Source organism: Salmo salar, chromosome ssa28 (assembly GCF_905237065.1).
Source record: "Salmo salar chromosome ssa28, Ssal_v3.1, whole genome shotgun sequence".
NCBI lineage: Eukaryota > Metazoa > Chordata > Actinopteri > Salmoniformes > Salmonidae > Salmo > Salmo salar.
The window spans coordinates 36,176,590-36,204,485 of record NC_059469.1 but is presented as its reverse complement, the minus strand read 5'-3'; positions in this window follow the sequence as shown (position 1 = coordinate 36,204,485).

The following is a 27,896-nucleotide window of genomic DNA, read 5'->3' as shown; positions in this document are numbered from 1 at the left end:
TCTTATTCTCTTTCCATCAGCATTACCTTGGGGCTTATTGAAAAACATATTTTCAGGTAGCTTGGAAATGGAAATGTTTCTTTTTTTCATTAGGTCTGGATGCTTCAGTCAGAACGACAGTAATGAAGTTATTTACCCAGAGAATGAGAGAGAGGAGAGAGATGCAGACAAATCGATATTGATATCTTTTAGTAAAAGTCAGCTGCTATACAATCCCTTGGCTGTGTCTTAAATGGCACCCTATTCCCTATATAGTGCACTACTTTTGACCAGGGCCCATAAGGCTAGAACACTATATAGGGAGTATTATGCCATTTGGGACATAGACAAAGTCTACTGCTATGCAATCCCTCTGGGGGGCTGGAAGGGCTTCATTTGATTTTTTTTTGTGATTTCACCACACACCCACACTCTGCTCACACACAGGCATACACTATAGGATCCACCTGTACCCAAATAACCTGTAGACCTGATCCGGGGGACCCGAGCGGGTCCAGTGTCCAGAATGCTAAATAATGTAATGGGTTTTGAGAATGGATCTGATATGATTGTCACGGCTCTTTTGAATTTGAACCGACTTGTCCAGAAGGGCCCGTACAAATCTTTTCACCAGAGTGGAGGGTGGCGCGTGTAGCTTGTTAGTCCAATCATAAGTCATCAAAGTGGCAATAGGCTACAGTCATAGAGCCTCCGTGTTAGGAGATATCTAATCAATGGAAGATGGCATTAAAATGCCTGAATTAAAAGTTAAAGGAGAAGGATAGTCTACAACAACCAAGAGTCAACAGGTAGGCTGATACTTCATATTCTGAATGGAGTTGTTGTTTGTAACTGTAGGATGGGAAAGAGCATGCAGCCTCAATTAGCCTAGCTAGCTAGCTAGCTTAACTAGCGTATCTCGGTCTAACGCAGTCAAGGCAGCTACTACGTAATCATATTGGATGATAAATAATGGTCCGTTCTATCTGGGATCCTTGGGTCATCACTACCCCATTGAAGTTAAAATTTTTTAAATGGTTAGGGTTAGGATAGGGGTTATTAAGGTATGGGTAGGGACATCCCAAGGAATCCGGATAGCACTGAATGATAAATAACCTAGCTATGGTAGCTATGGTTGCTGTCTCTTGTTTCTCCCTCCGCTCCTCCCTCGGCTCCTCCCTCTGCTCCTCCCTCGGCTCCTCCCTCATGCCTTCTCCCCCCCCTCCTCTCTGCCCTCCCTCCTTCCTTACTTCTCCCTCCATGCTCCCTGCGCCCCCTCCTCATCCCTGCAACTGCTCCCCTCTTCTTCTGCTGGTCCCCACAAGAATATTTAAACTTGTCCACACACACACACACACACACACACACACACACACACACACAGGCTCATTCATCCCCCTTCCTCACTCATGTTACTATTCCCCAGGTCGTTGCTGTAAATGAGAATGTGTTCTCAGTCGACTTACCTGGTAAACTAGGGGTTAAATCAAATGAAAACCTCCAGGTGTAACGGATGAGGGCCTTTTAAAAGCACCTGCATATGTGATGTTAAACGCTCTGCTACACACAATCCAACATCTTAAAAGGATGGAATGAGATGCCCTCAATGTATCGCACAGACACATGCACACACCCTGAATGTATCACATGCCTTTGAGGTGAAAAGCAATATTTTGTATTTTTCACGCTTGCTGTGTTCCAATGCCAGCTTGGTCCTAAAGCCATGACATCCTTTTCTGGAATTTTCCAAGCTGTTTAAAGGCACAGTCAACTTAATGTATGTAAACCTGGTTCTTCTTCAGGCGCGTTGTGAGTTTTGTAGAGTAGAATGAGAGGAACAAGGGTCCGGGAGCTAGAGTGGAGTTTTAGTTTTAGCACTGACCTGGGTTCAAATCTGTTTAAATATGTATCTGCGCTTGATTGAGCTTGCCTGGTTTAATGGACCAATAGAATAGTCCCAAACCCAGCACACTCCAGGCAGGCTAAAGCTAAAGTATTGAAAAGATTTGAATACTATTTGAACCCAGGTCTACCCATCCCACTGGTACACCTGAGTGTTCATATACTATTTGAACCCAGGTCTGGAGACCATTTAAGAGTTTTAGCCAACACTAAAGTGGCCACCATGTAACAAGACTCGCTAGACAAAAACACATCACTGAACATGCCTTTAATCTGTGATTTTTCAGGAGGTGTATTATAAAAAAATCCACTGATCTGAACCATCAGGTATAAACCACTGATCTGAACCATCAGGTATAAACCACTGATCTGAACCATCAGGTATAAACCACTGATCTGACCCATCAGGTATAAACCACTGATCTGAACCATCAGGTATAAACCATCAGGTATAAACCACTGATCTGAACCATCAGGTATAAACCATCAGGTACAAACCACTGATCTGAACCATCAGGTATAAACCATCAGGTATAAACCACTGATCTGAACCATCAGGTATAACCACTGATCTGAACCATCAGGTATAAACCACTGATCTGAACCATCAGGTATAAACCACTGATCTGAACCATCAGGTATAAACCACTGATCTGAACCATCAGATATAAACCACTGACCCATCAGGTATAAACCACTGATCTGAACCATCAGGTATAAACCAGTCACCTGACCACCAGGTATAAACCACTGATCTGACCCATCAGGTCAGAAGTAGATTTAAAAGATGGCAGATATGATAACACTGAAGTGATTCATTGAAGATAGGAATCTCAATGTATCTGGTACTGAGCAATGCAACACCCGAATGCAACACCCGAATGGAACACCCCAATGGAACACCCCAATGCAACACCCTCAATGGAACACCCCAATGCAACACCCCAATGGAACACCCCAATGCAACACCCCAATGCAACACCCCAATGGAACACCCCAATGGAACACCCCAATGGAACACCCCAATGGAACACCCAAATGCAACACCCCAATGCAACACCCCAATGCAACACCCGAATGGAACACCCCAATGGAACACCCCAATGGAACACCCCAATGGAACACCCCAATGGAACACCCGAATGGAACACCCCAATGGAACACCCCAATGGAACACCCCAATGGAACACCCCAATGGAACACCCCAATGGAACACCCCAATGGAACACCCCAATGCAACACCCCAATGGAACACCCCAATGGAACACCCCAATGCAACACCCCAATGGAACACCCCAATGGAACACCCGAATGCAACACCCCAATGGAACACCCGAATGGAACACCGAATGCAACACCCCAATGCAACACCCCAATGCAACACCCCAATGCAACACCCGAATGCAACACCCCAATGCAACACCCGAATGGAACACCCGAATGGAACACCCCAATGCAACACCCCAATGGAACATCAAAATGTAAAAACCATTACAGTTGATATGCAGAATCACATTTTAGCTAACCCTTTTCCCAACCTTAACCTAATTCTCCTAACCTGCAACCTTTTTCTCCTAACCTGCTGCTGCTTATGTTCTCCTAACATGCCAAGAAACGTCACTTCATCTGTACTCCGGGCGCCGATTTAGCGTTGATTTAGGCAGCCCCCCCCCAACACCTCTCTGATGCGGAAGACACATTTCAGTTGATTGCGTTCAGTTGTACAACTGACTAGGTATCCCCCTTTCCTCTTCCTTTCCATTTAGTCCAAACCAGCAGGCCTTCCCGCAGAACAGCGTGCATTTCCAATAATGCAATACACCTTGACATACGCGTCAGCTGAAGGTGAAATGGCATGTTCATTATCACTGGACATGATCTAGCCTGTTCAGAGGCTGAGACAGCCAGGCTGCCAGGAAAGGCACTGAAGCAGCTTGTGAACATGGCTTTCCTCTCTTTCCTTCCTCTTTCCTTCCTCTCTTTTTGTTCTTTCCCCTCACCACAATACAACTTCACTTACTCAGTAGAATAAAACAAATAAAATGTTTAAATAAAATGCACATGTCTTATCCGACTAGGAGAGAGCCACACAGTGATAAGACAGTCAGGCTGTATTCAGACCCACACAGTGATAAGACAGTCAGGCTGTATTCAGACCCACACAGTGATAAGACAGTCAGGCTGTATTCAGACCCACACAGTGATAAGACAGTCAGGCTGTATTCAGACCCACACAGTGATAAGACAGTCAGGCTGTATTCAGACCCACACAGTGATAAGACAGTCAGGCTGTATTCAGACCCACACAGTGATAAGACAGTCAGGCTGTATTCAGACCCACACAGTGATAAGACAGTCAGGCAGGCTGTATTCAGACCCACACAGTGATAAGACAGTCAGGCTGTATTCAGACCCACACAGTGATAAGACAGTCAGGCTGTATTCAGACCCACACAGTGATAAGACAGTCAGGCTGTATTCAGACCCACACAGTGATAAGACAGTCAGGCAGGCTGTATTCAGACCCACACAGTGATAAGACAGTCAGGCTGTATTCAGACCCACACAGTGATAAGACAGTCAGGCTGTATTCAGACCCACACAGTGATAAGACAGTCAGGCTGTATTCAGACCCACACAGTGATAAGACAGTCAGCGGCTGTATTCAGACCCACACAGTGATAAGACAGTCAGGCTGTATTCAGACCCACACAGTGATAAGACAGTCAGGCTGTATTCAGACCCACACAGTGATAAGACAATCAGGCTGTATTCAGACCCACACAGTGATAAGACAGTCAGGCAGGCTGTATTCAGACCCACACAGTGATAAGACAGTCAGGCTGTATTCAGACCCACACAGTGATAAGACAGTCAGGCTGTATTCAGACCCACACAGTGATAAGACAGTCAGGCTGTATTCAGACCCACACAGTGATAAGACAGTCAGGCTGTATTCAGACCCACACAGTGATAAGACAGTCAGGCTGTATTCAGACCCACACAGTGATAAGACAGTCACGGTGTATTCAGACCCACACAGTGATAAGACAGTCAGGCTGTATTCAGACCCACACAGTGATAAGACAGTCAGGCCTTATTCAGACCTACACAGTGACAAGACAGTCAGGCTGTATTCAGACCCACACAGTGATAAGACAGTCAGGCTGTATTCAGACCCACACAGTGATAAGACAGTCAGGCTGTATTCAGACCTACACAGTGATAAGACAGTCAGGCTGTATTCAGACCCACACAGTGATAAGACAGTCAGGCTGTATTCAGACCCACACAGTGATAAGACAGTCAGGCTGTATTCAGACCCACACAGTGATAAGACAGTCAGTCAGGCTGTATTCAGACCCACACAGTGATAAGACAGGCAGGCTGTATTCAGACCCACACAGTGATAAGACAGTCAGGCTGTATTCAGACCCACACAGTGATAAGACAGTCAGGCTGTATTCAGACCCACACAGTGATAAGACAGTCAGGCCTTATTCAGACCCACACAGTGATAAGACAGTCAGGCTGTATTCAGACCCACACAGTGATAAGACAGTCAGGCTGTATTCAGACCCACACAGTGATAAGACAGTCAGGCCTTATTCAGACCTACACAGTGACAAGACAGTCAGGCTGTATTCAGACCATCATTCTTTTCATTTCTCCTGGTTGTTTCATTACTCCACCACCTTGACATTTTGACAAGGACCTCTGTCTCTCACACGTTCTCTCTTTCTCCTCCGCTTTCTTTCTCCTTCCCTCTCCTCTCCACCTCTAGCTCTCTCTTTTCTGTCTCTCTCTCTCTTTTTGCTCTCTCCCTCTCTCCCTTCCTCCTTTCTTTCTCTCCCTACCCCCTCTCTCTCTCTGCTCTCTCCCCATCTCTCTATCCTCCTCTACCTCTCCTCTCCCCTCTACCTCTCTCTCTCTCTCTCTCTCTCTCTCTCTTTGCTCTCTCTCCTTCTCTCCCTTCCTCCTCTCTATTTCCCTACCCTGGCCCCTTCTCTCTCTCTTTCGCTCTCTCTCCATCTCTCTCCCTTTCTCTCGCTCTCTTTGCTCTCTCTCCTTTCTCCCTTCCTCCTCTCTTTTTATCTCCCCCCATCTCTCTCTCTCTCCCTGCTCTATCTCCTTCTCTCCATTCCTCCTCTCTTTATCTCCCTACCGTCCCCCTCTATGTCTCTTTCTCTCCATTTCTCTATCTTCATCTTCTCAGTAACTCTGAACGGCAGATGCAGGTCAGAGAGAGCTGACCGATTGTGTTTAGCAGCTATTAAAAAATAGTTTGCTCTCTATTTTCTCTCCTCTTTTTCCTCTTCTCCTCCTTTGTCTCCTCACCTCCTCTTCCTCTCCCTCGCTCTGACAGCCTGTCTTTGGCAGCTATTAAAGCATGGTTCACCAGATATTTTACCAGCTATTAAAGCAGGGTTCACAAGATACCTTTACCAGCTATTAAAGAAGGGTTCACCAGATACTTTACCAGTTCACCAGATACTTTACCAGTTACCAGTTCACCAGAGACTTTACCAGTTACCAGTTCACCAGATACTTTACCAGTTACCAGTTCACCAGATACTTTACCAGTTACCAGTTCACCAGATACTTTACCAGTTACCAGTTCACCAGAGACTTTACCAGTTACCAGTTCAGCAGAGACTTTACCAGTTACCAGTTCACCAGATACTTTACCAGTTACCAGTTCACCAGATACTTTACCAGTTACCAGTTCAGCAGAGACTTTACCAGTTACCAGTTCACCAGATACTTTACCAGTTACCAGTTCAGCAGAGGCTTTTGACCAGGGTAATAAGTAGTGCCCTAGATTTACAGTGGACATTTTAGTCATTTAGCAGACACTCTTAATAATATAGGGAATACAGCTCTGGTCTAAAGCAGTGCACTATGTAGGGAATAGGGTGCCATAGGGCTCTGGTCTAAAGTAGTGCAATATATATAGAATAAGGTGCCATTTGGGACGCAGAAAAGCCCTCCAAGGACGTCCATCCGCCAGGAAGATGCAGAGTCCATTCAAATTGGGGGATGGAAGGATGGAGGGACAGGACATAAAAAAGAAAAAAAAAGTGGGAATAGGAGAGTTTTTGTCCTCAGTGGTCTTGGAGTGTATTTCACTGATTTAAATGTCACTTTGTTTCTATCCCACCAGCCACCACCTCCAACCCCGTTGCTCTATAGACATGAATGTCATTAGGCTTATCATGTATACTTTACTTCCTTATTTCAATTTAATTAGGGTTTTCCTTTCTTCTTTCACTCTGCTAAAGCTGTCTCCTTTTCCTCCTTATTTCATTCTGCTAAACTGTCTCCTTTTCCTCCTTCTTTCCTTCTGCTAAGCTGTCTCCTTTTCTTTCTTCTTTCACTCTGCTAAACTGTCTCCTTTCCTCCTTATTTCACTCTGCTAAACCGTCTCCTTTTCCTTTCTTCTTTCACTCTGCTAAACTGTCTCCTTTTCCTCCTTATTTCATTCTGCTAAACTGTCTCCTTTCCTCCTTATTTCATTCTGCTAAGCTGTCTCCTTTTCCTCCTCATTTCATTCTGCTAAGCTGTCTCCTTTTCCTCCTCATTTCATTCTGCTAAGCTGTCTCCTTTTCCTCCTCATTTCACTCTGCCAAACTGTCTCCTTTTCCTCCTCATTTCACTCTGCTAAGCTGTCTCCTTTTCCTCCTTATTTCACTCTGCTAAACTGTCTCCTTTTCCTCCTCATTTCACTCTGCTAAGCTGTCTCCTTTCCTCCTCATTTCATTCTGCTAAGCTGTCTCCTTTCCTCCTTATTTCATTCTGCTAAGCTGTCTCCTTTCCTCCTTCTTTCCCCTTCTGTGTTTTCCCACGACGTCTCCGGATTTCTCTCAGGGTTTAACGGTGTGTACTGTCTGTAACTGTTACAGGATGGGGTTGGCTGGTAAACACAGCAAAAACAGGATGTAGACTAAGCTAAGCCAGTATGAGTAAACATTGTATTACACTGTGCCAGACACACACACACACACACACACACACACACACACACACACACACACACACACACACACACACACACACACGCACCACTTTGGCCAGTCGCCTGGGAAAACGCTGATCTGACCTATCAGGTATAAACCAGTCTAGGTAAAACCCCAGTTAAATAGCAACATTGTTGATTCTCAAACGACCTTAGTGGTGAAAGAATATTATTGATTATTAGGTCACAACATAACAACATGGTCACAGTCTCCCGTTAACAACATGGTCTAACAGTCTCCCGTTAACAACATGGTCACAGTCTCCCGTTAACAACATGGTCTCACAGTCTCCCGTTAACAACATGGTCTCACAGTCTCCCGTTAACAACATGGTCTAACAGTCTCCCGTTAACAACATGGTCTAACAGTCTCCCGTTAACAACATGGTCTAATAGTCTCCCGTTAACAACATGGTCTAACAGTCTCCCGTTAACAACATGGACTAACAGTCTCCCGTTAACAACATGGTCTAACAGTCTCCCGTTAACAACATGGTCACAGTCTCCCGTTAACAACATGGTCTCACAGTCTCCCGTTAACAACATGGTCTAATAGTCTCCAGTTAACAACATGGTCTCCCGTTAACAACATGGTCTAACAGTCTCCCGTTAACAACATGGTCTAATTGTCTCCCGTTAACAACATGGTCTACAGTCTCCCGTTAACAACATGGTCACAGTCTCCCGTTAACAACATGGTCTCACAGTCTCCCGTTAACAACATGGTCACACAGTTTCCCGTTAACAACATGGTCTAACAGTCTCCCGTTAACAACATGGTCACACAGTTTCCCGTTAACAACATGGTCTAACAGTCTCCCGTTAACAACATGGTCACAGTCTCCCGTTAACAACATGGTCTAACAGTCTCCCGTTAACAACATGGTCTCACAGTCTCCCGTTAACAACATGGTCTAACAGTCTCCCGTTAACAACATGGACTCAGTCTCCCGTTAACAACATGGTCTCACAGTCTCCCGTTAACAACATGGTCTAACAGTCTCCCGTTAACAACATGGTCACACAGTCTCCCGTTAACAACATGGACTAACAGTCTCCCATTAACAACATGGTCTAACAGTCTCCCGTTAACAACATGGTCTAACAGTCTCCCGTTAACAACATGGACTCAGTCTCCCGTTAACAACATGGTCTAACAGTCTCCCGTTAACAACATGGTCTAACAGTCTCCCGTTAACAACATGGTCTAACAGTCTCCCGTTAACAACATGGTCTAACAGTCTCCCGTTAACAACATGGTCTCACAGTCTCCCGTTAACAACATGGTCTAACAGTCTCCCGTTAACAACATGGTCTAACAGTCTCCCGTTAACAACATGGTCACACAGTCTCCCGTTAACAACATGGTCTAACAGTCTCCCGTTAACAACATGGTCTAACAGTCTCCCGTTAACAACATGGTCTAACAGTCTCCCGTTAACAACATGGACTAACAGTCTCCCGTTAACAACATGGTCTAACAGTCTCCCGTTAACAACATGGTCTAACAGTCTCCCGTTAACAACATGGTCACAGTCTCCCGTTAACAACATGGTCTCCCGTTAACAACATGGTCTAACAGTCTCCCGTTAACAACATGGTCTCCCGTTAACAACATGGTCTAACAGTCTCCCGTTAACAACATGGACTAACAGTCTCCCGTTAACAACATGGTCTAACAGTCTCCCGTTAACAACATGGTCACACAGTCTCCCGTTAACAACATGGACTAACAGTCTCCCGTTAACAACATGGTCTAACAGTCTCCCGTTAACAACATGGTCTAACAGTCTCCCGTTAACAACATGGTCTAACAGTCTCCCGTTAACAACATGGTCTAACAGTCTCCCGTTAACAACATGGTCACAGTCTCCCGTTAACAACATGGACTAACAGTCTCCCGTTAACAACATGGTAACAGTCTCCCGTTAACAACATGGTCTAACAGTCTCCCGTTAACAACATGGTCTCACAGTCTCCCGTTAACAACATGGTCTAACAGTCTCCCGTTAACAACATGGTCACAGTCTCCCGTTAACAACATGGTCTCACAGTCTCCCGTTAACAACATGGTCTAACAGTCTCCCGTTAACAACATGGTCTCCCGTTAACAACATGGTCTAACAGTCTCCCGTTAACAACATGGTCTAACAGTCTCCCGTTAACAACATGGTCACAGTCTCCCGTTAACAACATGGACTAACAGTCTCCCGTTAACAACATGGTCACAGTCTCCCGTTAACAACATGGTCACACAGTCTCCCGTTAACAACATGGTCTCACAGTCTCCCGTTAACAACATGGTCACAGTCTCCCGTTAACAACATGGTCTCACAGTCTCCCGTTAACAACATGGTCTAACAGTCTCCCGTTAACAACATGGTCTAACAGTCTCCCGTTAACAACATGGTCTCACAGTCCAATACTATTTGCGATGCAGCCTTCATTCTCCCTGGGGAAGTGTAAAAAGCGTCTATCTTGTCCATAGTTCTGGTCACTCTGACAGACAGACCTCACAGAGAGGACATCTTGTCCATAGGCCTGGTTACTCTGACAGACAGACCTCTCAGAGAGGACACACACACACACACACACACACACACACACACACACACACACACACACACACACACACACACACACACACACACACACTGCATACTCACTTCATGGGTGGCAGTCCCAGCTCAGTCATATTATTACAGTTGGGTCCATGTCCTGGGGCCACAGGGAAAGAGCTGCTTTTCCTGCCTCTCTGGCAGGAACAAGGGGTTTTCCTTCAGAAATGCCCATCCTGTGCCGAACCACTGTTACAGCTGTTTATCTCATCATGTCCTCTGTAGTACTGACTGACCTCTCTGTCACTGTTGAAGCCATATCATTGTCTGCTCTTTGGTAAGACTATTGATAAATAGTCCATTTAACATTGTGCACAATATTGTCTCTGTGTGTGTCTGTGGTGTTTGATGTTGTGTGAGATGTATGTGTGTGTTTGGTGTGTGTGTGTTTGGTGTGTGTGTGTGTTTGGTGAGTGTATGTTGTTTTTGATGTGGGTGTGTTTTTGGTGTGTGGGTGTGTGTGTGTGTGTCTGGTGTGTTTGTGTTTGGTGTGTGGGTGTTTGTGTTTGGTGTGTGTGTGTGTTTGGTGTGTGTATAGGCAGGGGAGACTGAGACTCTGGGGAGAGATGAGCTCATGAGGGATTAAAATGAGTATATTTGATTGTTTCTCCTGTGAAGCCGGGGAGAAAGCCTTGGCTTTCTATAATGGGCCGGGCCAGATGAGTCTGAACGGAAAGGGAGGGAGGGAGAGAGAGGTTGAGGGCTGAGTGAGCGGGAGAGAGGGGAGAAAGAGAGATGGAGAGGAGACAAAGGGAGAGATGGGAGACCGAGGAGTCAGATGAGAGACAGAGGGATGAGAGGGGAGACAGAGGAGTCAGAGGAGAGACAGAGGGATGAGAGGGGAGACAGAGGAGTCAGAGGAGAGACAGAGGGAGGAGAGGGGAGACAGAGGAGTCAGAAGAGAGACAGAGGGAGGAGAGGGGAGACAGAGGAGAGACAGAGGGAGGAGAGGGGAGACAGAGGAGAGAGAGGGATGAGAGGGATGAGAGGGGAGACAGAGGGATGAGAGGGGAGACAGAGGAGAGACAGAGGGAGGAGAGGGGAGTCAGAGGAGTCAGAGGAGAGACAGAGGGAGGAGAGGAGAGAGAGAGGAGAGAGAGGGATGAGAGGGATGAGAGGGATGAGAGGGGAGACAGAGGGATGAGAGGGGAGACAGAGGAGAGACAGAGGGAGGAGAGGGGAGACAGAGGAGATACAGAAGGAGGAGAGGGGAGTCAGAGGGAGGAAAGGGGAGTCAGAGGGAGGAGAGGAGAGAGAGGGAGAAGAGTGGAGGAGAGGGAAGACAGAGGGAGGAGAGGGGAGACAGAGGGAGGGGAGACAGAGGGAGGGGAGGGGAGATAGAGGTAGGAGGGGGGAGACAGAGGGAGAGGCGAGATAGACGGGCAGAGGGAGAGGGGGAGGAGGGAGGACATAGAGGGACTCAGGGAGGGACTCAGGGAGGGGTAAGGGAGGGACTCAGGGAGGGACTCAGGGAGGGGTAAGGGAGGGACTCAGGGAGGGACTCAGGGAGGGGTAAGGGAGGGACTCAGGGAGGGGTAAGGGAGGGACTCAGGGAGGGACTCAGGGAGGGGTAAGGGAGGGACTCAGGGAGGGGTAAGGGAGGGACTCAGGGAGGGGTAAGGGAGGGACTCAGGGAGGGACTCAGGGAGGGGTAAGGGAGGGACTCAGGGAGGGAGTAAGGGAGGGACTCAGGGAGGGGTAAGGGAGGGACTCAGGGAGGGACTCAGGGAGGGGTAAGGGCTAATCCCAAAATATTGAGGAGGATTCCTGGGACACTGCTGCACTCCTTTGCTTTACAGAGTGTGACGGAGGGATAGATGGATGGATGGATGGATGGATGGATGGATGGATGGATGGAGGGAGGGAGGCGAAGGGAAATTAAGTGGTGGGAGAGAGGGTTGGATTTGCGATTTGGGATCTCCTTTCTCTCCTCAGTCTCCTTTGTGTTAAGCCCTTTCACAGTGTAGGGTCCCAGTGGTTGGGGATTCTCTGCCCAGTGGAGTGAGTCTGTTGGGGGGGGGACGCAGGCCCAGGCTTGGAGAGACGGTGGAGCGCTGAAGAGATTAAACACACTGAGATAATCAGGGATCAGTTCATATTCCTGGAAGGGGGGGTCTTAGTCCATCTCCACTCTAGAGAGGAGAAGGGGATGCTGTCCACTGTCCTGTGTCCTGGGTTAGTTACCACACATTCCCCCAACAGACATCCAGCGGACATCTGTTAGGCTACTCTCTTTAAAGACTGTTACTAACTCTCCCTGAAGACCCAGATATCCTCTTGTTCTCGTTGCACACCGACAACTCGCACAACCGTCACACATTATTCAGTTACAGAATCAAATAGATTAAAACAGCTTGGTCACTGCATCCAGAAATTCCACAACTGCACATAGGGGGTTACATAGAGAAATGGGGAGGGGGGATTACATAGAGAAATGGGGAGGGGGGTTACATAGAGAAATGGGGAGGGGGGGTTACATAGAGAAATGGGGAGGGGGGGTTACATAGAGAAATGGGGAGGGGGGTTACATAGAGAAATGGGGAGGGGGGGTTACATAGAGAAATGGGGAGGGGGGGTTACATAGAGAAATGGGGAGGGGGGGTTACATAGAGAAATGGGGAGGGGGGGTTACATAGAGAAATGGGGAGGGGGGGTTACATAGAGAAATGGGGAGGGGGGTTACATAGAGAAATGGGGAGGGGGGGTTACATAGAGAAAAGGGGAGGGGGGGTTACATAGAGAAATGGGGAGGGGGGGATTACATAGAGAAATGGGGAGGGGGGGTTACATAGAGAAATGGGGAGGGGGGGGTTACATAGAGAAATGGGGAGGGGGGGATTACATAGAGAAATGGGGAGGGGGGGATTACATAGAGAAATGGGGAGGGGGGGTTACATAGAGAAATGGGGAGGGGGGTTACATAGAGAAATGGGGAGGGGGGTTACATAGAGAAATGGGGAGGGGGGTTACATAGAGAAATGGGGAGGGGGGGTTACATAGAGAAATGGGGAGGGGGGGTTACATAGAGAAATGGGGAGGGGGGGTTACATAGAGAAATGGGGAGGGGGGGTTACATAGAGAAATGGGGAGGGGGGGTTACATAGAGAAAAGGGGAGGGGGGGTTACATAGAGAAATGGGGAGGGGGGGTTACATAGAGAAATGGGGAGGGGGGGTTACATAGAGAAATGGGGAGGGGGGGTTATATAGAGAAACGGGGATGGGGTGGTTACATAGAGAAATGGGGAGGGGGGGTTACATAGAGAAATGGGGCGGGGGGATATTTGTCAGGATAAAGGTAAGACCCAGATGCAGACCGTGTCGAAGTAACAATGTTTATTACAGCAACAGAGGAGAAGGTACAGGACCGCAGTCTCAGGGTCAGGGTCAGGTCAGGTCAGGCAGAGGTTGGTAATCCAGATAGGGGCAAAGGTACAGGGCGGCAGGCAGGCTCATGGTCAGGGACAGGCAGAGTGGTCAGGACAGGCAAGGGTCAAAAACCAGGAGGGCGAGGAAAAGAGAGGCTGGGAAAAGACATGAGTTGACAGGACGAACGCTGGTAAGCTTGACGAACAAGACAAACTGGCAACAGACAAACAGAAAACACAGGTATAAGCACACAGGGGATAATGGGGAAGATGGGCGACACCTGGAGGGGGGATGGAGACAAACACAAAGACAGGTGAAACAATATTACGTGAATACAGCCTTAGATTTGGAGGTTTGATGACTTCTATAGCCTGGTCCCAGATCTGTTTGTGCTGTCTTGACAACCCCTATCGTCATTGACATGCCAAACCATAAATACAGCCTTAGATTTGGAGGTTTGATGACTTCTATAGCCTGGTCCCAGATCTGTTTGTGCTGTCTTGACAACCCCTATCGTCATTGTCATGCCAAACCATAAATACAGCCTCAGATTTGGAAGTTTGATGACTTCTATAGCCTGGTCCCAGATCTGTTTGTGCTGTCTTGACAACCCCTATCATCATTGACATGCCAAACCATAAATACAGCCTTAGATTTGGAGTGATGACTGGTGCTTCAAATGGCTGACTTTGTCACATGCGACGAATACAACAGGTGTAGACTAGGAACCAAGTCAATGTGCGGGGGTACAGGTAAGTCAAGGTAATTGAGGTAATACATTTAAGTGGGGGTAAAGTGACTATGCATAGATAATATACAGCGAGGAGCAGCAGTGTAAAAAAAAAAGGGGGTCAATACAAATAGTCTGGATGGCCATTTGATTAACTGTTGATCAGTCTAATGACTTGGGGGTAGAAGCTGTTAAGAAGCCTTTTGGACCTAAACTTGGCACTTCTGTACCGCTTGCAGTGCGGTAGCAGAGAGAACAGTCTATGACTAGGGTGGACGGAGTCTTTGACAATTTTTAGGGCCTTCCTCTGACACTGCCTTTTGTAGAGGTCCTGGATGGCAGGCAGCTTTTCCCCAGTGATGTACTGGGCCGTATGCACTACCCTCTGTAGCGCCTTGCGGTCAGATGCTGAGCAGTTGCCATACCAGGCAGTGATGCAACCAGTCAGGATGCTCTCGATGGTACAGCTGTAGAACTTTTTGAGGATCTGAGGACCCATTCCAAATCTTTTCAGTTTCCTGAAGGGGAATAGGCATTGTCGTGTCCTCTTCACGACTGTCTTGGTGTGTTTGGACCATGATAGTTTGTTAGTGATGTGGACGTCAAGAAACTTGAAGCTATCAATCCGCTCCACTACAGCCCCGTTGATATGAATAGGGGCATGTTTGGCCCTCCTTTTCCTGTAGTCCACAATCAGCTCCTTTGTCTTGCTCATGTTGAGGGAGAGGTCGTTGTCCTGCCACCACACTGCCAGGTCTCTGACCTCCTCTCTGTAGGCTGTCCCATTCTTTCGGTGATTAGGCCTACCACCATTGTGTCATCGGCAAACTTAATGATGGTGTTGGAGTCGGTCCTGGACACGCAGTTGTGGGTGACCAGGGAGTACAGGTGGGGACTGAGCACGCACCCCTGAGGGGCCCTGTGTTGAGGATCAGCATGACAGATATGTTGTTGCCTATCCTTACCATCTAAGAGCGGCCCGCCAGGAAGTCCAGGATTCAGTTACAGAGGGAGGTGTTTAGTTCCAGGGTCCTTAGCTTAGTGATGAGCTTTGAGGGACACTGAGCTTTAGTCAACGAACAGTATTTTCACGAAGGTGTTCCTTTTGTCCAGGTGGGAAAGGGCAGTGTGGAGTGCAATGGAGATTGCGTCATCTGTGGATCTGTTGGAGCATTATGTGTCTGGGATGATGGTGTTGAGGTGATCCATGACCAGCCTTTCAATGCACTTCATGGCTAAAGACGAGAGTGCTACGGGCGGTAGTCATTTAGGCAGGTTACCTTGTGCACAGGGACTATGGTAGTCTGCTTGAAATATGTAGGTATTAAAGACTCGGTCAGGGAGCAATTGAAAATGTCAGTGAACACATACTCTTAGTACGTGTCTTGTGAATGTTGACCTGTTTAGCTCAGTGTGGATGTTGATCTGTTTAGCTCAGTGTGGATGTTGACCCGTTTAGCTCAGTGTGGATGTTGACCTGTTTAGCTCAGTGTGAATGTTGACCTGTTTAGCTCAGTGTGGATGTTGACCTGTTTAGCTCAGTGTGGATGTTGACCTGTTTAGCTCAGTGTGGATGTTGACCTGTTTATCGCAGTGTGGATGTTGCCTGTAATCCATGGCTTTTAGCTGGGATATGTTCGTATGGTCACTGTGGGGACGACGTCGTCGATGCACATATTGATGAATCCGGTGACTGATCTGGTAAACTCCTCAATGCCATCGGATGAATCCCGGAACCTATTCCCAGTCTGTGCTAGCGAAACAGTCATATAGCTTAGCATCCACATCATCTGACCACCGTATTGAGCGAGTTACTGGTACTTCCTGCTTGAGTTTTTGTTTGTAAGCAGGAAATCAAGAGGATAGAATTATAGTCAGATTTGCCAAAGGATGAGGGAGAGCTGTGTACGCATTTCTGTGTGTGGAGTAAAGGTGGTCTAGAGTTTTTTTTTTAATCCTCTGGTTGCACAAGTGAAATGCTGGTAGAAATGAAGTAAAACAGATTTAGGTTTTCCTGCATTAAAGTCCCCGGCTACTAGGAGCACCTCTTATAGGTGAACATTCTCTTGTTCGCTTATGGTCTTTGTCACAGGCCGGCTCATAGCCTGTGGCAAAAATGAGGGGACATGAACAGGTATAGGCCAATCAAAAGGTTCTTTATTGTCAACCAAAATCTATTAACGTTAAACAAAGAAAAAGGAATGAGGTGTGGAAATGTCATAATGTAGGGTGTATGTAAAGTGCAAGGATGCAGGAATCTGTGTGTGTGTGAACATGACTGAGTTGAAACTAAGTAAACCTACAAAGGAACAAACAAAACAGGATCATACCTGGAGGAGCAGAGAGAGAGAGTGTGGTTGGTGGAGCAGTTTTATACCCTGAGCCCAGGTGGCTCCAATCACGCCAGCTCCAATCAGTAACGACCCTCCTCTGCCTGCAGGAGGAACAGCCCCTGCACTGCAGAGGGGCCGTGACACCTTATTCAGCTCGTTCAGTTTGGTCTTAGCGCCGCCAATCAGGTTTGTAGTGGTAAATAGACAGCTATGAAAAATATAGATGAAAATTGTCTTGTTAAATAGTGTGTGGAATTTAAAAATATAAATAAATTCCAGTTGTCATTATAACTGTACATACTGTACATTACAGGTGTTCAAATGTTTCAGTGCCATAAAGCCTCTACATATTCTGTGTGTATTGTATGACTGATTGTGAGCCTATTTGTCTCTCTAACTTGGTGTGGTCAGTCTTTAGTCTGCTGTTTTTCCAGACCGTAGAAGCTAAGACGTCAGGAGATGATGATGATGATGATGAAGGCTGACAGTGATTGCCATGTTAGAACCAGCCACATCTGGACCTTTCATTAACTGGTAACCTTTTTGAACTGGTCTTGTGTTACCGCACCGCATCTAAACAAAACCTGTGTTAAATAGGTGGAAACAAAAGGGACAGAGACAGAACTCCTCCCTTGTTGGTGTAGGTGGTTGACTGTTTAACTCCTCCCTTGGTGGTCTAGGTGGCTGACTGTTTACCCCCTCCCTTGGTGGTGCAGGTGGTTGACTGTTTATCTCCTCCCTTGGTGGTATAGGTGGTTGACTGTTTATCTCCTCCCTTGGTGGTATAGGTGGTTGACTGTTTACCTCCTCCCTTGGTGGTATAGGTGGTTGACTGTTTACCTCCTCCCTTGGTGGTATAGGTGGTTGACTGTTTACCTCCTCCCTTGGTGGTATAGGTGGTTGACTGTTTATCTCCTCCCTTGGTGGTATAGGTGGTTGACTGTTTACCTCCTCCCTTGGTGGTATAGGTGGTTGACTGTTTACCTCCTCCCTTGGTGGTATAGGTGGTTGACTGTTTTTCCCCCTCCCTTGGTGGTATAGGTGGTTGACTGTTTACCTCCTCCCTTGGTGGTATAGGCGGTTGACTGTTTACCTCCTCCCTTGGTGGTATAGGTGGTTGACTGTTTACCTCCTCCCTTGGTGGTATAGGTGGTTGACTGTTTACCTCCTCCCTTGGTGGTATAGGTGGTTGACTGTTTGTATCCTCCCTTGGTGGTATAGGTGGTTGACTGTTTACCTCCTCCCTTGGTGGTATAGGTGGTTGACTGTTTACCCCCTCCCTTGGTGGTATAGGTGGTTGACTGTTTACCTCCTCCCTTGGTGGTATAGGTGGTTGACTGTTTACCTCCTCCCTTGGTGGTATAGGTGGTTGACTGTTTACCTCCTCCCTTGGTGGTATAGGTGGTTGACTGTTTACCTCCTCCCTTGGTGGTATAGGTGGTTGACTGTTTACCTCCCCCCTTTAGTGGTATAGGTGGTTGACTGTTTACCTCCTCCCTTGGTGGTATAGGTGGTTGACTGTTTACCCCCTCCCTTGGTGGTATAGGCGGTTGACTGTTTACCTCCTCCCTTGGTGGTATAGGTGGTTGACTGTTTACCCCCTCCCTTGGTGGTATAGGTGGTTGACTGTTTATCTCCTCCCTTGGTGGTATAGGTGGTTGACTGTTTACCCCCTCCCTTGGTGGTATAGGTGGTTGACTGTTTACCCCCTCCCTTGGTGGTATAGGTGGTTGACTGTTTATCTCCTCCCTTGGTGGTATAGGTGGTTGACTGTTTACCTCCTCCCTTGGTGGTATAGGTGGTTGACTGTTTACCCCCTCCCTTGGTGGTATAGGTGGTTGACTGTTTACCTCCTCCCTTGGTGGTATAGGTGGTTGACTGTTTCCCCCCTCCCTTGGTGGTATAGGTGGTTGACTGTTTACACCCTCCCTTGGTGGTATAGGCGGTTGACTGTTTATATCCTCCCTTGGTGGTATAGGCGGTTGACTGTTTAACTCCTCCCTTGGTGGTATAGGTGGTTGACTGTTTCTCCCCCTCCCTTGGTGGTATAGGTGGTTGACTGTTTACCTCCTCCCTTGGTGGTATAGGTGGTTGACTGTTTATCTCCTCCCTTGGTGGTATAGGTGGTTGACTGTTTATCTCCTCCCTTGGTGGTATAGGTGGTTGACTGTTTATCTCCTCCCTTGGTGGTATAGGTGGTTGACTGTTTACTTCCTCCCTTGGTGGTATAGGTGGTTGACTGTTTTTCTCCTCCCTTGGTGGTGCAGGTGGTTGACTGTTTATCGTCTCCCTTGGTGGTATAGGTGGCTGACTGTTTACCTCCTCCCTTGGTGGTATAGGTGGTTGACTGTTTATCTCCTCCCTTGGTGGTATAGGTGGTTGACTGTTTATATCCTCCCTTGGTGGTATAGGTGGCTGACTGTTTACCTCCTCCCTTGGTGGTATAGGCAGTTGACTGTTTATTCTCCTCCCTTGGTGGTGCATCCTACACCCTGTAGCCAGATATGAAACCTAGTCCTGTTTGGTATTCTGCCATAATTTGGAAGTTATAACCTTTTCAGCAGATGTTTTTAAAAAAGAGATGTTACTTACACCCTGATGTACATCACAGACCTACATCAATCTAACAGTAGGCTATGCTGCATGTTTGTCTTCCAACCATCTGCAAATTGGCTCCTTTTCGTTCCCATCATACATAGTCTATCTATACTGTGTTTTGTCCGTCTTCCTCATTACCTATTTTCTACGGTAAGGTTCTTAGCTACTCCCTCAGTCAGACCCTGGTTACTGCCTTGTGCCGTTACTAAGAGACCCTGGTTACTGCCTTGTGCCGTTACTAAGAGACCCTGGTTCCTGCCTTGTGCTGTTACTAAGAGACCCTGGTTACTGCCTTGTGCCGTTACTAAGAGACCCTGGTTACTGCCTTGTGCCGTTATTAAGAGACCCTGGTTACTACATTGCACATTTACTAAGATACCCTGGTTACTGCCTTGTACCTTTACTAAGATACCCTGGTTACTGCCTTGTACCTTTACTAAGATACCCTGGTTACTGCCTTGTGCCGTTACTAAGAGACCCTGGTTCCTGCCTTGTGCCGTTACTAAGAGACCCTGGTTACTGCCTTGTGCCGTTACTAAGAGACCCTGGTTACTGCCTTGTGCCGTTACTAAGAGACCCTGGTTACTGCCTTGTGCCGTTACTAAGAGACCCTGGTTACTGCCTTGTGCCGTTATTAAGAGACCCTGGTTAGCAACATTAAGAATGCAGGGTAAATGCTGAGAAGGGTAGCTACTCTCCAGTCCGCCAACACACACACACACACACACACACACACACACACACACACACACACACACACACACACACACACACACACACACACACACAGAACTGCTCTTTGCACCATGACAGACAAATAAGCCCTGTCATATTTACCCAGAGGGAACAAGGGGCATCAGGGTAGTCTGGGCGGGGTGGAGGGAACGAGGGGTAGAAAACAAGCTGAAGAAGATGAAGATATGGAAAAGAGAGGGAAACCGACACACAGACACCCAAACATTGGTCCTCCCTGTTTTCTAGTAGTTTTTCTTAGAATAGAGAATACTCTTCTAATAATAGAGAATACTATTTTAAGAAACCTAGTAGGATGATAGCATAGCTACATCGGGCTAATAGGAGGATAGCATAGCTACATCAGGCTAGTATCAGGATAGCATAGCTACATCAGGCTAGTAGGAGGATAGCATAGCTACATCAGGCTAGTAGCAGGATAGCATAGCTACATCGGGCTAGTAGGAGGATAGCATAGCTACATCAGGCTAGTAGGAGGACAGCATAGCTACATCGGGCTAGTTGGAGGATAGCATAGCTACATCAGGTTAGTATGAGGATAGCTACATCGGGCTAGTAGGAGGATAGCATAGCTACATCGGGCTAGTAGGAGGATAGCATAGCTACATCTGGCTAGTAGGAGGATAGCATAGCTACATCAGGCTAGTAGGAGGACAGCATAGCTACATCGGGCTAGTAGGAGGATAGCATAGCTACATCAGGCTAGTAGGAGGATAGCATAGCTACATCAGGCTAGTAGGACAGCAAGCTGAGAAATGTCTTGGCTTGGTGTTTTGGACTGATCATGTTCTAGAGAGATGGAGGGTCTCTACTCCCCCAACATGTCTTTACATAAGACACAGCTGCATAGAGAGAGACACAGCTGCATGTGAGCTCTCGCGTTTTTCAACATGTTTTTTTACAAAAGGTTAGATCTGGAGTTAGATAATCTTGGATTTTTCGGCAGGTACAAATGCAGGATGCTACCCTCCACAGCATGGACTTCGCTCCAGATCAAAACTTCAAACCTACAACCTAATTTTGACCAAAATTAACCGGAGAGATTCCTATTTATAAGCTATACAGAGGGTGCTGTAGCAAACAAACAGCAGAGACCTGAGGAGACCATCCAACCTGGAACTGAGTGAGTAGTGTTTGGTCTGATGCTGTTTTGAAAGCCAATAATTTTTAGTTTTTTTTAAAAATAAAGTACATTACAATGATATATATTACTTAATGGGGACTGAATGCTGAGTTAAGGCTGCCAGGCTTGCAAGGACAGACCAGATACACATTCAATCAGCACTAAGGTGTGAGGTAAAAGGTGTTGAGGCCTTTGGCCCCAACAAGTGGCAGGAGTCTTTGAAGCGTCCTCAGAAGCCCCTTCCTGCTGTTCAAAGACCATTCACTGGCATTTTCTACAAGAAAACTGCCTCCAGTAATATTAGCTTCTCCCAAGTGGGTGTGACACCTATTCCTGTTGCCGCCTGCACTGCTGCTTGGGTTCCACCTGGCGATCTGTTCACCGTCTGCCCTGGCCTGTCTTCCCCTGTCTGGTACAGGTACCACCACCACACTCCCCCTCTCTGTTCACCGTCTGCCCTGGCCTGTCTCCCCCTGTCTGGTACAGGTACCACCACCACACTCCCCCCTCTCTGTTCACCGTCTGCCCTGGCCTGTCTCCCCCTGTCTGGTACAGGTACCACCACCACACTCCCCCCTCTCTGTTCACCGTCTGCCCTGGCCTGTCTCCCCCTGTCTGGTACAGGTACCCCCACCACACTCCCCCCTCTCTGTTCACCGTCTGCCCTGGCCTGTCTCCCCTGTCTGGTACAGGTACCTCCACCACACTCCCCCTCTCTGTTCACCGTCTGCCCTGGCCTGTCTCCCCCTGTCTGGTACAGGTACCTCCACCACACTCCCCCTCTCTGTTCACCGTCTGCCCTGGCCTGTCTCCCCTGTCTGGTACAGGTACCCCCACCACACTCCCCCTCTCTGTTCACCGTCTGCCCTGGCCTGTCTCCCCCTGTTTGGTACAGGTACCCCCACCACACTCCCCCTCTCTGTTCACCGTCTGCCCTGGCCTGTCTCCCCCTGTCTGGTACAGGTACCCCCACCACACTCCCCCTCTCTGTTCACCGTCTGCCCTGGCCTGTCTCCCCCTGTCTCCTGCTCTTTTGCTCGCCTCCAGCACTCACACACTGCATTTTGCTGTTTTGCTATTTGCCTCATGACTCTTGCATACTTTGTTGACTACAAACTTTCTTTACCCAACCGTGGGACGGACAATGTTTGTTCCCACACTCGGGACTCTGACTCTCTATTGGTTACACTGACTTTTGGCCTCTCATCATATTATAATCACCTCTCGCTAGCTTTGTATTCATGTTACCTGATGAAATTGCTGTACAATATGATCTTGTTGCCATCTGATGCACATTCAGATGTCATAAATCAGCACTGCAGAGCTCTCCCTGTCCTCTGCCGGGCCCTGATTGTATTACTGTTGATGATATCTGGAAATCTCGATGTAAACCCTGGCCCATCTATTGTTGCTAGCCCCAATTCTGAATTGTGCTCGGATATCTGCTTCACTGATTTCTGCTCTCGTTAAAAGCCTGGGTTTTCTGCACGTTAACACTAGAAACGTATTACCTAAAATGGATCAATTGAAAGTGTGGGTTCACAGCTCCAATCCAGCTGTGTTGGTCTTAAGGATCCGCCCATTTTTTTCCAATTTTCGCCTTAAATGACATACCCAAATCTAACTGCCTGTAGCTCAGGCCCTGAAGCAAGGAAATGCATTTTCTTGGTACCATTTGAAAGGAAACACTTTGTAGTTTGTGGAAATATGAAAGGAACGTAGGAGAATATAACACATTAGATCTGGTAAAAGATATGAAAAACCAAATAGTTTTTTTGTATTTGTTTTTGTACCATCATCTTTGAAATGCAAGAGAAAGGCCATCATGTATTAATCCAGCCCAGGTGCAATTTAGATATTGGCCACCAGATGGCAGCAGTCTATGTGCAAAGTTTTTGTGCGATCCAATGAAATATTGCATTTCTGTTCAAAATTTTGTGTCAAGACTGCCCAAATGTGCCTAATTTGTTTATTAATAACTTTTCATGTTCAAAACTGTGCACTCTCCTCAAACAATGGCATGGTATTATTTCACTGTAATAGCTACTGTACATTGGACAGTACAGTTAGATTAACAAGAATTTAAGCTTTCTGCCAATATCAGATATGTCTATGTCCTGGGAAATGTTCTTGTTACTTAGAACCTCATGCTAATCGCATTAGCCTACGTTAGCTCAACCGTCCCGCAGGGGACCCACCAATCCTGAAGAAGTTTTAAGGAAGAGTGTTTTGAATACTGATGTTAACCTTTCTGGTTATAACCTTATTCGGCAACACATATCTTCCAAAGATGGGGGAGTGGCAATCTTCACCATGGATCACATTCAGTGTGCGGTTGTCTCCACCAAGTCTGTCCCCAAACAATTTGATTTGCTGGTTTTAAGCATTAAACTTTCAAATAGCTCTTTGTTGACTGTTGCTGGGTGCTATCGTCCTCTATCAGCACCGGCCTGTACCCCACCTGCCTTAAGCTCTCTCCTGGCCCCTTACACCAAGTCTGAATTTGTCCTGCTTGTTGACCTAAACTGGGACATGCTTAAACCACCTGACCAAGTCCTAAAGCAATGGGACTCCCTAAATCTTCCTCAGATTATTACCAATCCCACAAGGTATGACTCCAAACACCCAGCAGAGGCTACTCTCCTCAATGTTATCCTCACAAATAATCTTGATAGGTATCAGTCTTGTGTTTTCTGTAATGACCTTAATGATCACTGTTTTTAATAGCCTGCACGTTAATAATCAACTGACTGGCTTTCTTGATGTCTATAGTATTCTCTCTGGTCTGCAATCTGGTTTCCGCTCAGGTTATGGATGTGTCACTGCAACCTTAAAGGTCCTCAATGATGTCACCATTGTCCTTGATTCTAAGCAATACTGTGCTGCTATTTTTATTGACTTGGCGAAAGCTTTTGATACGGTTGACCATTCCATTCTTGTGGGCCGGCTATTGGTGTCTCTAAGGGGTCTTTGGGCTGGTTGCTAACTACCTCTCTCAAAGAGTGAGAGAGGTAGTTGTCTCAGCCACTGCCTGTCACCAAGGGAGTACCCCAAGACTCGATCCTAGGCCCCACGCTCTTCTCAATTTATATCAACAACATAGCTCAGGCTGTAGGAAACTCTCTCATCCATTTATATGCAGATGATAGGCTTATACTCAGCTGGCCCCTCCCTGGATTTTGTGTTAAATGCTCTACAACAAAGATTTCTTAGTGTCCAACAAGCTTTCTCTACCCTTAACCTTGTTCTGAACACCTCCAAAACAAAGGTCATGTGGTTTGGTAAGAAGAATGCCCCTCTCCCCACAGGTGTGATTACTACCTCTGAGGGTTTAGAGCTTGGGGTAGTCACCTCATACAAGTACTTGGGAGTATGGCTAGACGGTACACTGTCCTCTCAGCACATATCAAAGCTGCAGGCTAAAGTTAAATCTAGACTTGGTTTCCTCTATCGTAATCGCTCGTCTTTCACCCCAGCTGCCAAACTAACCCTGATTCAGATGACCATCCTGCCCATGCTAGATTACGGAGACATAATTTATAGATCGGCAGGTAAGGGTGCTCTCGAGCGGATAGCTGATTACCATTTGGCCATCAGATTTGCCACCAACGCTCCTTATAGGATACATCACTGTACTCTATACTCCTCTGAAAATGGGTCATCTCTGGATACCCGTCGCAAGACCCACTGGTTGATACTTATTTATAAAACCCTCTTAGGCCTCTCACCCCTATCTGAGATATGAACTGCAGCCCTCATCCTCCACATACGACACCTGTTCTGCCAGTCACATTCTGTTAAAGGTCCCCAAAGCACACACATCCCTGGGTCGCTCCTCTTTTCAGTTCGCTGCAGCTAGCGACTGGAACGAGCTGCAACAAACACTCAAACTAGACAGTTTTATCTCAATCTCTTCATTCAAAGACTCAGTCATGGACACTCTTACTGACAGTTGTGGCTGCTTCGTGTGATGTAATTGTTGTCTCTACCTTCTTGCCCATTGTGCTGTTGTCTGTGCCCAATAATGTTTGTACCATGTTTTGAGCTGCTACCATGTTGTGTTTCTACCATGTTGTTGTCATGTTGTGTTTCTACCCTGCTGTGTTGTCCTGTGTTGCTGCCTTGCTATATTGTTGTCTTAGGTCCATCTTTATGTAGTGTTGTGTCTCTCTTGTTGTGATGTGTGTTTTGTCCTATATTTATATTGTATTTATTTTTAATCCCAGGCCCCTGTCCCTGCAGGAGGCCTTTTGCTTTTTGGTAGGCCGTAATTGTAAATAAGAATTTATTCTTAACAGACTTGCCTAGTTAAATAAAGGTTAAATAAAATAAATAAAATAAACATTGGTGTTTTCTAGATGTAGGGAATTCTATTATATTCTATATTCTATTCTATCATATGCACATCTATTTATTTAACCTTTATTTAACTGCCAATGAAGAACAAATTCTTATTTACAATGAAGGCCTATCAAGATGCAAAATGCTTCCTGTGGGGGCGGGGCTGGGATTAAACATGTAAATATATTACCCATCTATTCCCATTACACACAAACACAAGCCCCACCTACTACAAGTAGTTGTAATACAGGTGACATTTTAGTCATTAACCATCTTATTCAGGGCGACTGCCTACTAGGAAAAGCGTTTTTTTTTTCTTTCTTCACAAATAGACCTTTTAAATCCCACACTTCGTATTCACACATCACAACACACCTAATCACATGCTCATACATACACACATACAGTACACACACATCATACATCACATCACACATCACACAGTCCCTCAGCAATTCATTCCTTTCAGTAGTTTTGGAGATTAAATGTTTTCTAACCGCTTTGTCTCTTAATAAAGTTTTTTTAAATCAAAGTTGTGGGGTTTACCTTTCCCATCACCTGATAATAAGTGATAAAAGTGATAAGTGGTAATAAGTGGTAATAAAATAAAAATACAGGTGCTAAGTGCTAATACGTGCTAATGCGTGCTAATGTGTGCTAATACGTGCTAATACATGGTAATAAGTATGTGGGAGAACTCATACTACATTTGCTTGAACTTTGTTCCCAACAGTTGTATTACTGTTGGTTTACAGCTCTATATATCATGCGCATAGCTTGTCAAATTAGTTTACAGCTCTATATATCATGCTCATAGCTTGTCAAATTAGTTTACAGCTCTATATATCATGCTCATAGCTTGTCAAATTAGACCCTGTTTGTTTACAGCTCTGTATATCATGCTCATAGCTTGTCAAATTAGACCCTGTTGGTTTAGAGCTCTATATCATGCTCATAGCTTGTCAAATTAAACCCTGTTTGTTTACAGCTCTGTATATCATGCTCATAGCTTGTCAAATTAGACCCTGTTGGTTTAGAGCTCTATATCATGCTCATAGCTTGTCAAATTAAACCCTGATTGTTTACAGCTCTGTATATCATGCTCATAGCTTGTCAAATTAGACCCTGTTTGCAGTTTCCATGCACCGATTTAGCCATTAACACACACACACACACACACACACACACACACACACACACACACACACACACACACACACACACACACACACACACACACACACACACACACACACACACACACACACACACTACTCTTCAATGACAGAAAGGAGGGCCTAGATTCAGTGATTCCCTTTCCCATAATGCCTTTGCTGTACCTGTGGCTTATTAATGTGCTGTGGAAGTCTCCCCCCCCTCCCATTGCTCTGACAATCCCTCATCTCTATGATATGGTAACTGATCACCAATTCAATTGCTAACTGGAGAAAATTGAATTTGGAGCCCTAACATTGTTTGTTAACCGTGATGATGATGGTCTAGATGGATTATTATGGGATGGCTGAGATGGTCTCTGAGAGGGAATGGTGATTAGATTAGTTTCAGATCTGCTGGAGAGACAGAGAGATTGCCTGGGTAAACCAGTCTGAATGCTTTGAAACAAAATGGTGGTCAGTGTTCAAGGTTGTGTAACCAGGCTATCGGACAGCAGCCAGTCAGACTGTTGTGGGGAAGAACTTCATTGAAACCCCACAAGGACCATTATCAGGGAAATGTTTGTCTGGGTGCTTTGCTTTTCAATTTCCTGGAACTGTATAGATTATCTCTCTCTGCTTCAACTTTCTCTCTCTCTCTGCTTCAACTCTCTCTCTCTCTTCTCTCTTTTTCTTTTGTCTCTCTCTGTCTCTGTCTCTCTTTCTTTGTCTAGATTCTCTCTCTCTCTATCTCTCTCTCTCTGTCTCTCTCTCTCTTTGTCTGTCTCTTTTTGTCTCTCTCTCTCTCTCTCTCTCTCTCTCTCTCTCTCTCTCTCTTTGTCTCTCTCTCTCTCTCTTTGTCTCTCTCTCTCTGTGTCTCTCTCTCAATTCAGTTCAATTCAATTTGCTTTATTGGCATGACGTAACAATGTACATATTGCCAAAGCTTACTTTGGATATTTACAATATGAAAATAATGAGA